This window comes from Phyllobates terribilis, unplaced genomic scaffold (assembly GCF_046119375.1).
Source record: "Phyllobates terribilis strain yellow unplaced genomic scaffold, ASM4611937v1 Scaffold_4__5_contigs__length_816908805, whole genome shotgun sequence".
NCBI classification, from domain to species: domain Eukaryota; kingdom Metazoa; phylum Chordata; class Amphibia; order Anura; family Dendrobatidae; genus Phyllobates; species Phyllobates terribilis.
Genome location: NW_027362764.1, coordinates 473,556,701 through 473,571,204, shown reverse-complemented (window position 1 = coordinate 473,571,204; position 14,504 = coordinate 473,556,701). Strand labels below are relative to the sequence as shown.

At 42.1% G+C, this 14,504-nt stretch overlaps 1 protein-coding gene across 2 annotated transcripts in view; it reads left to right on the top strand.

The window, feature by feature from the left end:
• Nucleotides 1-14,504, top strand: part of DUSP22 (dual specificity phosphatase 22) — a 95,332-nt gene that overhangs the window by 17,628 nt on the left and 63,200 nt on the right. The gene's annotated exons all lie outside the window — the stretch shown is intronic.

The following is a 14,504-nucleotide window of genomic DNA, read 5'->3' as shown; positions in this document are numbered from 1 at the left end:
CATTTAATCAATACTACCATTTGAGGAAGCCACTTGGCAAGTGGCGATACGCGTGAGGGATTGACTTATGGTATGCTTTTTGGTTGATCCCATTGGTATTCAGTGGTGCCCTTAACTAATTTCTCTCTGCCGGTCGTTAAGACAAACTTGCAAAAGGTAAGGATCCAACTTCAGTCTGTAAAATCCATAAAGTTTTATTGTTTCTTTTAAAGGGAACTTGTCACCAGTTTAGTCCTATTTGAACTAAAACTATCACATGTTTATATAACCCCCTGACTCTCCCTTTAGACCCCCCAAAAAACTTTAAGTTCTCCCGTGCTTCATGATACTCTGGACCGGGGCTATGGAGTCGGTAAGCCAAAACTCTGACTCCTCAACTTCCCTGACTCCCAACTCCAACTCTACGACTCCGACTCCACAGCGCTGCCTCACTACTGAGCATGTACATAAAGTGCAGCACAGATTCATCTCAACTAAGAGCCGAGATCCTTAGATCAGGAACAGAACAGACATTTATAGGACATTTCATAACTCTCCCAAATTCTTATGAAAACATTTACAGCACATACTGCATTGTACTACTGTACCAATTTATTATATATTTTAGGAGTGTGTCGGTTCATTTTATATAGACTCCACAGAAATTGAGGCTCGCGCCTGCCCACTATGCTTTGCCCTACTGCGGGCACAGCTGAAAACATAAGTGCTCATGCACCCACAATAGGGCAAAGCAGGTGCAAGATTTCATCCGGCCCTACTGAAATTTATATATATAATAATTAGTTGAAACCAGCAGAAGTTTACATGCACATGTGTCTTTTTCTATTGTGTGTTTTTCTCAATATCTGACATGAAATCAGAATAAACCTTTCTCGTTTTAGGTCATTTAGGATTACCATAACTTTTAATATTTGCCAAATGCCAGAATGAGAGCGAGAGAGAGAATGTTTGAAGACATTTTTATTACTTACTGCAAAGTCAAAAGTTTACATACATTTCATTAGTATTTGCTACAATTGCCCTTAAACTGAATGACTTGGGTCAAATGTTTGGGATATCCTTCCACAAGCTTCTCACAATAGTTGGTCGGAATTTGGGCCCATTCCTCCTGACAAAACTGGTGTAATTGATCCAGGTTTGTAGGTCGCCTTGCTCGCACCTGCCTTTTTAGCTTTGCCCATAAATTTTCAATAGGATTGAGATCAGGGCTTTGTGATGGCCACTCCAAAACATTGACTTTTATCCTTAAGCCATTTTGTTACCATTTTGGCAGTATGCTTCGGGTCATTGTCCATTTGGAAGACCCATTTCCGCCCAAGCTTTAACTTCCTGGCTGATGTCTTGAGATGTTGCTTTAGGCTATGTGCCCACGTAGCAGATTTGATGCAGAGCGTTTTTGCCTCTGTCTGGCAGAAAAAACGCATGCAGATTTACATACGTTTTTACATGCTTTTTTTCAAGCAGTTTTCCAAGCGATTTTGAGCATCACTTGGAAAAGTGCTTGACAAGTTGGTCACACAATATAAATCCATGCAACCGGCATGGATTTATAATGTGTGAACAACTGATGCTTTAACTGCAGCATCTATAGTAAAAAAAAAAAAAAAAAAAAAAGAATTAAAACGTTAAAAATAAAAAAAAAACCTGTATACTCACCTCTCCAGTCTCCTCCCGGCGGCGATCCTGCTATCCTCTCTCTTCGGTGTCCCACAGTGTACTGTCAGGACCTGCGGTGACGTCATTTAGTCAGCTGATGGTCACGCAACCATAACCTGACCGCCGACGTCAGCGGTCGCGTGACCATCAGGTGACTAAATGACGTCACCGCTGGTCCTGACAGTACACCGCGGGACGCCAAGGAAAGAGGACGTGGCCGGGAGCAGACCGGGGGCCGCCGGAGAGGTGAATATTCAGATTTTGTTTATTTTTAACTTTTTTATTTCTTTTTGTAGGTCTCCTCTTCATCCCGGGTACCACACGCACCGCGATTACGCTGCAAATTCTCGGCCATTGAATTTAATTGAAACGCAGCAAATCCACATATACCTGCGGGTTTGCTGCTTTTCAATGTTCCTCAATGGCCGCGAATTTGCAGCGTAATCGCGGTAGAAATGGTCATGCTGCGTTTTGCAACGCAATGCGAATTCGGCACGCAAATTAGCGCATCATGTGCACAGCACATCCAAATTCACATTGCTTTGCATGGCAGACTGTTCTACAAGCGTTTTCGCAGCCGTAAAAACACCGCAAAAACGCTACGTGGACACATGGCCTTAATATTGCCACATAATCTTCTTTTCTCATGATGCTATCTATTTTGTGAAGTGCACTAGTCCCTCCTGCAGCAAAACAACCCCACAACATGATGCTGCCACCCCCGTGTTTCACAGTTGGGATGGTGTTCTTAGGCTTCCAAGTTTCTCCTTTTTCCTCCAAACGTAACGATGGTCATTATGCCCCAAAAGTTAAATTTTAGTTTCATCAGACCACAGGACATATCTCCAAAAATTAACGTCTTTGTTCCTGTGTGCATTTGCAAACATTAATCTGGCTTTTTTATGTTTCTTTTGGAGTAATGGCTTCATCCTGGCAGAGTGGCCTTTCAGCCAATGTTGATACAGTTCTCGTTTCACTGTGGATATTGACACAATCTTACCAGCTTCCGCCATCATCTTCACAAGGTCTTTTGCTTTTGTCCTTGGGTTGATATGCACATGTCGGACCGAAGCATGTTCATCTCTAGGACACAGAACTCATCTCCTTCCTGAGCGGTATGATGGCTGGACATTCCCATCTTGTTTGTACTTGCGTATAATTGTTTGTACAGATGAATGAGGCACCTTCAGGTATTTGAAATTGTACCCAAGGATGAGCCAGACTTGTGCAAGTCCACAATTCTCTTCCTGATATCTTGGCTGATTTCTTTAGACTTTCCCATGATGCTACACAAAGAAGCAGTGTGTTTCAGGTGTGCATTAAAATACATCCCCAGGTGTGTCTCTAATTAACTCAGATGTTGCCAAAAAACCTGTCAGAAGCGTCCAAACACGACATCATCATATGGGCAGTCCAGAATTGTTTAAAGGCATAGTAATCTTAGTGTATGTAAACTTTTGACTTTGCGGTAAGTAATAAAAATGCCTTAAAACATTCTCTTTGTCTCATTATCCTGGCATTTGGCAAATATTAAAAATTATGGTAAACCTAATTGACCTAAAATGGGAAAGTTTTATTCTGATTTCTTGTCAGATATTGAAAAAAACATGCATATGTGTCTTTTTATATAGTGTGAAACTTCTGTTTTCAACTGTATATATTTTTTTTAAATCCAGAAATATGGGCCTTTTTGTTTAGAGCTACTCTGTATGTTGCAGCTTAAATACACGTTTTGGCTTACTAACAGGTTCCCTTTAGGTCTTCAATAGCTACTTTGACATGTATTCAGTACAACAGTACTTTTTACAGTTAACTTAGTACCTTACCGGACTATGGCATCGTTAAAATAAACAGACATGCCCTGTAAGTGAAAGACACACCAAAAAAAGCAAAGATTGATAATCTCGCACTGTGAGACAGATGTTCTAGTGACGCCCTATAAAGTATACATTACAGAATAAAGGATCCTACATTTGTTGACAATCTAGAACACACAAGTGATTTTGTAGTGTGTGCAATAAAACAAAGGCTGTATGGTTGGTAAGAATATCACATTCACCTTTGTCCCATCAGTAGTTAAAAAAAAAAAAGTAAAATTGGATGATGACATTGAGGTACATTTATCCTGTGCTTGTGTTAGTTTTTATGAAGGCCCCTCACCCTTTTACTCAACACATAAGAATTATTTTTTTGTTTCCAATGGAGTAGGGTAAACAAATGGAGCAAAGCAAACCAGAAGTTTTTGACACTAGTTCTGTCCATTCAAAAAGATACTTGTATCGATAAAGTAATACTATGGAGATTGAGAGACTGCAATGAGTACCAAAAAGACCCCGACCATTACTCATCCAGCTGGTTCCTCCATATTTTGCCCACAAAAACCACCAAGTCCAAAAACCACCAAGGGTTAACTGGGTTGGTCACCGCTTTATTAAAGCGCACCCGTCAGCAGGATTGTGGTCAGTAAACTACATACACTGTCAGGTGGGTGACATTACACTGAATAATATGATACCTTGGTTGATGAAATCAGTCTTGTGGTTCTTGGTTAATCTTTACTTTCAGTTTGGAGATGATGATATGCTCGTGGTTCGGGGCGGCCTGTGGGGGGCGCTCTATCTGGTGCTCTGCTTACATATTCATCTCTATGCTCTTATGACAGCTCACTGTGCCTTCACTGAGCTGCCTCCTATTTTACATAATGCATCTAGTAGGGCGGAGCTAGGTAAAATAGGAGGCAGCTGAGAAGTACAAGAAGCTTATAGATGGCTACAAGAAACATTTGGAGGCTGTCAGCAATGCCTAAGGGTTTGCAATCAAGTATTAATTAGGCGTGCCTTTATTGCTGTACATGCTGTTTATTCTGTTTCTTCTTTGTTTTTACAACTTCAGTGTTGCAATTTCAATGTTTTATTGTATTATTTTGGGCCACAAATTAAAAAATTCTGAGGATATAAGTTTGGTATATTACCATTTATTTCTGAAGATATTGTGCTGTTTATGGAAAAAATATTACGGGGTGGCAATAACGATGAGCAGGACTGTGTGTATAATATATATATTATATTATTATTTATTATCCACCGTATTTTTCAGACTATTAGACGCACTTTTTTCCTGGAGGGGGTGCGTCTTATAGCCCAATATACATATAAATGCTGTGGGTGGTGGGGGAAGCGACAGCGGTGGAGTAGCAGGGCACAGGAGGCAGCAGCCGCCTGTTGCAGCCTACACTGTGCCCGCTACTAAAGAAAATGGGCTTGGGGAGCAGTGAATATTCATTTTCCTTAATAGCTGACACACTGTGCCTGCAGCGCGGCTCCTGGTATGTATGGCACCCTTCATCCCTGTATGTATGGCCCCCCCTCATCCCTCTTCCTGGTATGTATGGCACCCTTCATTCCTGTATGTATGGCCCCCCTCATCCTCTTATGCTTGGCACCCCCTGATCCCCGTCGCGCTGCACAGAAAAAAAATAAACAATTATACTCACCTCCTCTCTCCTCCAGCGCTGTGTCCCACTCTGTGCTGGAATAGTCATTGCTCCCCACGCTGGGACTGCGTGCGTGGGGAGCAGTGACCATTCATTCTCCTTAATAGCGCGCACACTGTAGCCGCAGCGCGGCTCCTGCTGCGCTCGGTGGTCAGTGTACCCGCTATTAAAGTCCATGAATATTCACCACTCCCATATGTGTGGTGAATATTCATGGACTTTAATAGCGGGCATGCTGACAGCCGAGTGCAGCAGGAGCCGCGCTGCTGCTACAGTGTGCGCTTTAGGGAGAATGAATGGTCACTGCTTCCCACGCACGCAGTCCCGGCATGGGGAGCAGTGAGTATCCCGGCACAGCATCTCGCTGTGTAAGGGCGCAAGGCGGTTACGCCATGCGCGGCTCACACAGTGTGAACCCTGTCGGCAACAGAGGGACACAGCGCTGGAGGAGAGAGGAGGTGAGTATATTTGTTATTTTTTTTTTTCTGTGCAGCGTGATGGGGATGAGGGGGACCATACATACAGGGATGAGGGGGGCCATACATACAGGGATGAGGGGGGCCATACATACAGGGATGAGGGGGGCCATACATACAGGGATGAGGGGGGCCATACATACCAGGAAGAGGGATGAGGGGTGCCATACATACCAGGATGGGGATGAGGGCCACGTATAACAGGAAGGAGGGGGCCATATATACCCGGATGGAAGATATAGATACAGAATTGGGGGATATTACCCCTATAACAGTGTCAGCAGCACACCCCCTCTCCCTTAACAGGGCATCATGACCACATTTTTTGCTTACATTTTTTTCTATTTTCCTCCTCTAAAACCTAGTTGCGTGTTATAGTCCAAAAAATGTGATATATATATATCTCATCTATCTCTATATTATAGCAGATGATACAAAATAGGAACAAAGCAATGTGGTATATACAATCACATTCAATAAAAGGGATAGCAAAAGAAAAGTACTAAACCTGTGTCACAAAAACGGCTCAGAGCTTAGCAGAGGGAGGTACTCTTTAGGAAAACGGACAGAACTACAGCAAGCTGTACTTTCCAAGACTGACAAATGACCAAAATCCAAACTCTGATTTTTATTAGATCAAGGTTACGCCCACATACCTTCCATTGGTGAGCTCATATGGGGGCTGATTGTGGGACATGCTAGGTCTTTTAGAAGTTTGAGATACCCCCAACTTTCATGATATCTTCACCGCTGGAGATTCCAGGTGGGAGATATCGTTGTCATGTTTCCTATCACGATTTTACGTTTCTATAGAGATCCATGCGATGTTTTATAACATCATCCATCTTCTTGATATTAAGTTTTAGGCTGCGTTCACACATTGCGTATTTTCACGCGCTTTTTTGCGCGCGCTTTTTCAAAATACCCAATGTGCCTTGTGTCTGCCAGCAAAGTGAATGGGAAATTCACTTTGCCGTTCAGACACTGTGTGATTTTACGCAGCGCGAAAGCGCAGCTGCGTAGAGAATTGATATGTCAATTTCTCCCTATTGTGCCCATTATAAGCGATGGAATTACGCAGCTGTGTTCACACAGCTGATTTACAAGCCGGTCAGCTGACAGTCAGCTGATCGCTTCACGTTTGATGCTGGAAGCCGCGGGACCGGAGCGGACGCCTCTCCCATCCATCGGATAGGTGAGTATCCATAGGTTTTTTTCTTTTAACTTAAGCAGTGTATGTACTGCAGCCAGAAGCTGTCTGTACATAAACTGCTAGGGGGACACTCACTCACACACACACGACACATAGACACAGACAGTACACACACGACACACAGACACATACATTACATTACATACAGGTGTCCATGCTCGTCACACTTCATTTCTCCTGCACCTCCGTGAAAAAACGCAGTGTGTGAATGGAGGTGCTTTTTTTACCTGCGTAAAAAAACGCAGGTAACAAAAGCAGGAAAATGCGCACGCGTAAAAAAACGCAGGAAAATACACAATGTGTGAACGCCGCCTTAAGGTCTTTGTCCGGTCGTACGGTGGTGTGAGTGAATGCGCTATGTTAGTCCCTTTACTGCGACGTCGAAAATATATCTCCCATAAATATCGGACCAATGCAAACCCCAATATTCATCGTTGACCACTGGCTCCAGAGGGTCTGAAATAAGTCCTTTGAACAGAGGAAGCCCCTGTACTTCTCAGCATCTGAGTATACAAATCCTTGGCTTGTTGGCTGGTTCTCATCAACTTCCCCTGGTAATTACCTGTTCATGGCAGGAGGTCCTACTTCAATGGAGGTTGCAGGGTCAGCTCTTTCTCACTTCCCCAATTATAATTAATCCCATATGTTTAATGTCAGGGTGATATATCCCCTCTCCGTAGATGTCTTTATGGATTTCTCTAGGACACACACAGATAAATATCTCTATCTATCTACATCGAACTTCAACCAGGTACAATGGCCGTTGGCATCACAGAAAAAAGAGAGGATACCTTGTCCAGGATACATTCTTTTTTTTTGTGATACCACTGGATATGTTACCTGGTTGAAGATCTATGTCTCCTTATGAACTCCTGATACCTATGGGGGTACTCTCGTCGAGACGTGGCTGGGACCTCATTATTGGACAGACTGAGGCTTTGCTGATGGTGATACTAGTCTCCATCGATAAAGAAGGGGGTTACACTGAACTACAAGATAAGTACCTTCCTCATTATTGTGCACCATAGATTATTTTTTTTTTATATCTTTTTAGGGCAATATTTAGTGTTTTGTTAGGGACAGCCATCGTTGAGTGGGAGCACCATTTTGCATTTTAGGGTGCTACCCTCCATGGCAAAGTAGAGGATAGCTTTTTTTTTTTAGGGGCATATTTAGACTTCAAAGGCATCTATCCTACTATGTTTTTTTTTTTTCATTCAATGTCCAAAATCCCCTTGTGTCCTTTGTGTTTACTGTATTTTGTTTTGAATAGGGAATTTATTCCATTATATTGGAATTTACTGACCAATATTTTCTTCCTTTCATTCATAATTGGTGTTTGTCACTTTGATTATTTGTCTAAACTGGGTTTTGATATTATTCTTTTTAACAGTATCAATAAAAGGTATATCTTATATACAGTGGGGAAAATAAGTATTTGCCGATTTTGCAAGTTTTCCCACCCACAAAGAATGGAGAGATATGTTATTTTCTATTGTAGGTACACTTCAACTGTGAGAGACAGAATCTTAAAAAAAAATATCCAGATTTTTTTTTCTTTAAGAAGCCCTCCTACTCTAGACTCTATTACCTGTATTAATTGCACCTGTGTGATCTCTTTACCTGTATAAAAGACACCTGTCCACACACTCAATAAATCGCACTGCAACCTCTCCACCATGGCCAAAACCAAAGAGCTGTCTAAGGACACCAGGGACAAAACTGTAGACCTGCACATGGCTGGGATGGGTTACAGGACAATAGGCAAGCAGATTGTTGAGAAGGAAACTGTTGGCGCAATTTTTAGAAAATGGAAGAAACACAAGATGACTGTCAATGTTCCTCGGCTCCAGACAAAATATCTCGCCTCATGGGGTAAGGATAATTCTGAGAAAGGTCAGGAATCAGCCCAGAACTACATGGGAGGACCTGGTCAATGACCTGAAGAGAGCTGGGACCACACTCTCAAACATTACCATTAGTAACCCACTACACTGTCATGAATTAAAATCCTGCAGGGCTACGCAAGGTCCCCCTTCTCACGCCAGCACATATCCAGGCTTGTTTGAAGTTTGCCAATGACTATCTGGATGATCCAGAGGAGGCATGGGAGAAAGTCATGTGGTCAGATGAGACCAAAATAGAACTTTTTTGGTATCTACTCCACTCGCCGTGTTTGGAAGAAGAAGAAGGCTGAGTACAACCCCAAGAACACAGTCCTATCCATGAATTATGGTGGGGGAAACCTCATACGTTGGAGGTGCTTTTCTGCAAAGGGGACAGAACGACTGCACCGTACTGAAGGGAGGATGGATGGGGTCATGTATCGCAAGATTTTGGCCAACAACCTCCTTATCTCAGTAAGACCATGACATTGACCTGAAGCACACAGCCAGGGCTACTAAGGAGTTGCTCTGTAAGAAGCAGGAGTGGCCTAACTAGTCTCTAGACCTGAACCCAATAGAAAATCTTTGGAGGGAGCTGAAACTCAATGTTGCCCAGCGACAGCCCCGAAACCTGAAAGACATGGAGAAGATCTGTATGAAGGAGTGGGCCAAAATCCCTACTGCAGTGTGCGCTAACTTGGTCAAGAACTACAGGAAACATCTGACCTCTGTAATTCGAAGAAAGGTTTCTGTACGAAATATTAAGTTCTGTTTTTCTATTGTATCGGATAATTTTCATGTTATTGCATGAAATAAATATGTAAAAATCATACAATGTGATTTTTCTGGATTTTCTTTTAGATTCTGTCTCTCACAGTTGAAGTGTACCTACAATAAAAATTACAGACCTCTCCATTTTTTGTAGGTGGGAAAACTTGCAAAATCGGCTGTGTATCAAATACTTATTTTCCCTTCAGTGTGGGTTTCCTTCTATAACATATAATCAATAGGCACACAACCATAGTGAAATAATAAATGGGGAGGGTGGTGTACCACCACCACAATCGTTCAAATTAGTTGAAGGTCCGTTAATTACCCTCCTGTCCCTTATTTGCTGCATTTTTTATTAACCTTTTCCAAACTTACCCTTACAGTCTTAGGCCCCTTCTTTATCAAGTTCAGGGCCTGCTAGACATACAAGCTAAATTTAGGAAAATGCTAGGAACACATTGTGTCAAAATTACAGATAAACAGCCTTTCTACTAAGTGGAAAAAAATTACCTGTAATTGAAATTTAGTGCAGAAATTCCCAATATATGTAAATGCATATACAGCAACAAGTTTGTTAGACAATAATAGGGCCTCTGTAAGGGGCAAGTGCTTCGCCGCACTGCAGTTGGGCTTACGTGGGTGGCTGGGTTTAGAGGTTAGTGTTAGAGTTGAGTATTTTTAGTAGCATTCATTTTTGTTGTACTATAGAGTAAGTGATGAACTGGACACTTGGGGGCTATTTTTATATTCTGTATATTCTTGAAGTCACTTAACACCTCCAGCGATAAGTGAAGTTAGGTCAGAACTGATATTCCCAGCATGGGTCAAGCTCTTCTTCAGCAGTTGTATGCCGATTACCGGTAATATTCCAATGATGTGGGATATTTTACACTTTTAAAGGGATTACGGTCTGTGCACACAGTGTAGTTTCTGCGCAGATTTGTCACAAAACTTGAAGGAATTTCCTAGTACCAGCAAAGTGAATGAGATTCCTGTAGTCTCGTGCACAGTTTCCTTGTAGATTTAAATCTGCAGCATGTCAGTGTTTTTACTGCAGATTTCACCCATATTAATGAATGGGCAAAGCACATGCAAAAAAAAAAAAGCCTAAAAAACCCCACATGGATTTTATACTGCGGTTTTCCTGCCAACACATCAGAATTTTCAGCAGATTTTTCTGCTGCAAATACTGAACGTGTGCACATAGCACATATCTGCTTATACAAAATACCTCTATGCTCCTAATAGTTGGCTTTCTGTCAGTGTAACAAGGCACCTGCCGTTTTCATATACTGTAGTGATTACCTCCCTAGAAAAAACGTGTGGTTTACTAATTAAGTATCTTTAGGACTTTACTCATACATGTTAATTTTATTGTTTTTTTTTCTATTCCTGGAGAACCCCTTTAAGCACATGCACTGACATGCCAAACAAACACTACACAGACATTCTGTATTAAAAAACCGTATAAGGAATAAAATGTGTAAGGTAGCAGTTTGATATCTTTTGGAGCTCAGGGGAAATACCTGCTCACTAAAGGCAGAAAACTTAAAAGGTCGTAGTGAATCTAATATATGAATTGCCGAAATCCATGAAATCAGACTGGGCTTTTTTTTATCTAATTCTTTGCTGATGGTCTGTGTTTTGCAAGTTGTTCTGAAAATAGCATTCTCAGTCTCACCCCGCAGTTAATCACATTTAGCAGCATTCCTCCCTTGTATGTTGATCTTGTTGTGAAGATATGAAATCGTTGCTATGGCTAGAGGAAGTGTGTCCAGCCTTGGTGGATACCCATTTATTTATAATCTGGTACTTCATCCAAGACAGAAGGAAGCATTTAACATTTTTCTTGTTCTGCAGGTTTTGCATGTTATTTTTCAGCGTCATTAGATTATGCAGTATTCTGTAAGAATTTTAAGGTTTATGAAAATTCATGTTACAAACTAGTCTGAACTCCTCAAGTTCCAAATGCCCCCACTGCCACTGTAGGGTTGTCCACTTTTTGGAAAGTGGGCCCCAAACATTGTAAAATAACAGGTACTCGGCCTCCCTGGGTCCAGGACCGGCTCCCTGCCACAGCTCTGGTCCTGGTTGACAGTGATGTGGCTGTAGCTTAGACTGCACATCAACAGCACGCGGCACCGCGTCAGCCTCTGCATGAGCACTGAGCTCAGTGACTGGTTAGAACGGTGTTGACATGATTTTTCCGCTGTAACCAGAACACTGGGACCTTAACAGTAGCGGGGAGCCACTGCTCAACCGAAGACGGAAGAATACCTGCTGAGTGTGTTATTTGACGTATTTTACACAGTTTAAGACCCAGTTTCCTGAAAGTAGATATCCACTCTAATTCCTAGATAAGAAAGAGCCAACATTAAGGCTAAGTGCTCATGATGCAGAAATGCTCCGGATTTTTCCTGAGCGTTTCTGCTTCTCCTCAGACGTTTGTATGTTCTCCCCATGTTTGTGTGCGTTTCCTCCGGGTTCTCCGGTTTACTCCCACACTCCAAAGACATATTGATAGGGAATTTAGATTGTGAGCCCCAATGGGAACAGGGATGACAATATTTGTAAAGTGCCATGGAATATAATGGGCTATATAAGTAAGCATAATAAATAATACAGCGCCATTAATTTGCACAATGCTTTACAGACATCATTACTGTCCCTATTAGGGCTCACAACGTAGATTGAGGGTCACTATCTAGATCCACTATCATTATATCTTTGGAGTGTGGGAGGAAACCAGGGTACCCAGAGGAAACCCACACAAACATGGAAAAATCATCCAAACTCCTTGCAGTTGTTGTCCTTGGTGGGATTTGAACCCAGGACCCCAGCGTTGCAAAGCAACAGTGCTAACCACTGAGCCACCGTGCTGCCAATGATGTGAATTTAAAAGATGACTGGATGACCATGGAGTTGGCCTGCAATATTGGGCACAGGCATATGTATGGGAATCATGGCTCAGTAAGGTCCTTAAGCACATTAAAGTCAGCCAAACTACCAATATTAGCAAGACCAACAGTTTTGTGTTGGGAACGGCCTCCCAATGGATGGATCAGGCATGTTGAATTTTACAGCTTAATCATTTTTTTTTTCAGGGAAAATGAGCTGCCGCCTGAGGTGTCTGGCAGACGCTTTCCCCATTTGGAAATTCATGCATGCTCTGCTGAATTGAGCATGCATGTGTTTGAGGCTAAGGGCTCATACCCATCAGTATGAATAAAATCGGTCCAATGTTCCTGAAAAGTCAGACGAGTGTTATGCGAGTACAATGCGATTTTTCTTACCTAGTATCCAAATGACATACAAATGAAATCCGTATGCAATGCAATTTTAACATTAGCTTTTACATAGAGTAATTCTCCGTCATTTAAAGATTGTTTTCAAATTAAATATTATTAAAAAGTTATAGATATATAATCAGTGGTTTGCATGTGTAGCTAACTGTACTTGTATTTAAGTAATAAATAAATTAATGAAAAAAAATGGCACGGGATCCCCCGTAATTTTATTAACCAACTGAGGGAAAGCCAACAGCTTGGGGCTGAAGTTTATAGCTTGGGAAGGGGGTAATACACATGGAACTTCCCAGGCTATTAATACCAGCTCACAGCTGTATACTTAGCCTTTACTGGTTATTAAAATGGGGGACCCCCCCAATAATAATGATGTGGGGTCCCCCCTATAATTAATAACCAGCTAAGGCTAGGCAGACATTGTCCCCCTCCCAGACTAAAAACAGTTCTCAGCCGCCCCAGAAATGGTACATCCATAAGATGAGCCAATTCTGGCGCTTAGCCTCCGCTCTTCCCACTTACCCTGGTGCGTTGGCAAGTGGGGTAAAAGTATTGAAGTTGATGTCAGCTTTATATTGGCAGCTGACATCAAGCCCAGGGGTTAGTAATGGAGAGGCTTCTATAAGGCTATGTGCCCACGATAAAGAAATAGCAGCGTTTTGGACCCAGCGTATTTCCGCTGCATCCAAAACGCTACGTTCTAATCACGCAGTTAAATCTGAATGTGTTCATTGAACCATGTGGATTTACCGCATCTAATGAAACTAGAAACTGGTGAAACTATGCAGATTAGCGTCTCTGCTGCAGATAATTACCATGCTGCTGCTCGTAAACCCGCACTGCAGGTGAGTTTATGCTGCATTAAATAGAAGCACAGTGGGCATGGGATTTCTATAAAGCCCATCCACTGTGCTTGTAATGTAGACGCTGCTATTCCTGATCGTGGGCACATACCCCCATCCCTCATTACTAACCTCATAGTCATATTGTAAATAAAAAATGCCTAAGAATAAAGTCCTTTATTTGAAATAATGACAGTTTCCTTTATTGAAATAAACACTCCCTGTTTCTATTTTACCCATTTACTATGGAAAAAGGTAAAATAATGAACCATTTGTCCCGTGACGAGTCTAGGTCTGCTACATCCATGTGTCTTGCTGAACGGTGACATGATGCAACTGTTTAACCTGACATCCACCAGAGAGACTGAGCTGCGCATAATAGCGCAGCATCAGTGCCTCGCGGTCACATGAGAAAGGTGAACTCTGTTCACCTCACTGACGTCAGCGCAAGCTATGAATTAAGCTCACCTTTCTCAAGTCACCGCGAGGCACTGATCCTGTGCTATTACGCGCAGCTAAGTGTCTCCTGGATGCATAGCTGAACTGTCGCATCATGCCACCGTTCAGCTATGTATCCAGATGTAGCCAAGATGGATTTACTTTGTGGGACATATGGATTATCTTCTCATCGGACAGGTGAGGAATATGGTTGTTTATTATTTTTCCTTTTTCCAAAATAAATGGGTAAAATAGGGAGGAGGGCTGTTAATTTCAATAAAGGAGTCTGTGTCATTATTTCAAATAAAGCACTTTATTCTGGGTGTTTTTTATTTACAATATGACTAGGGCGGCTGAGAGCTGATGTTCTTAGTCTAGGAGGGGGCCAATATCTATGGCCCCTTCCCAGCCTATTAAAATCAGCCCA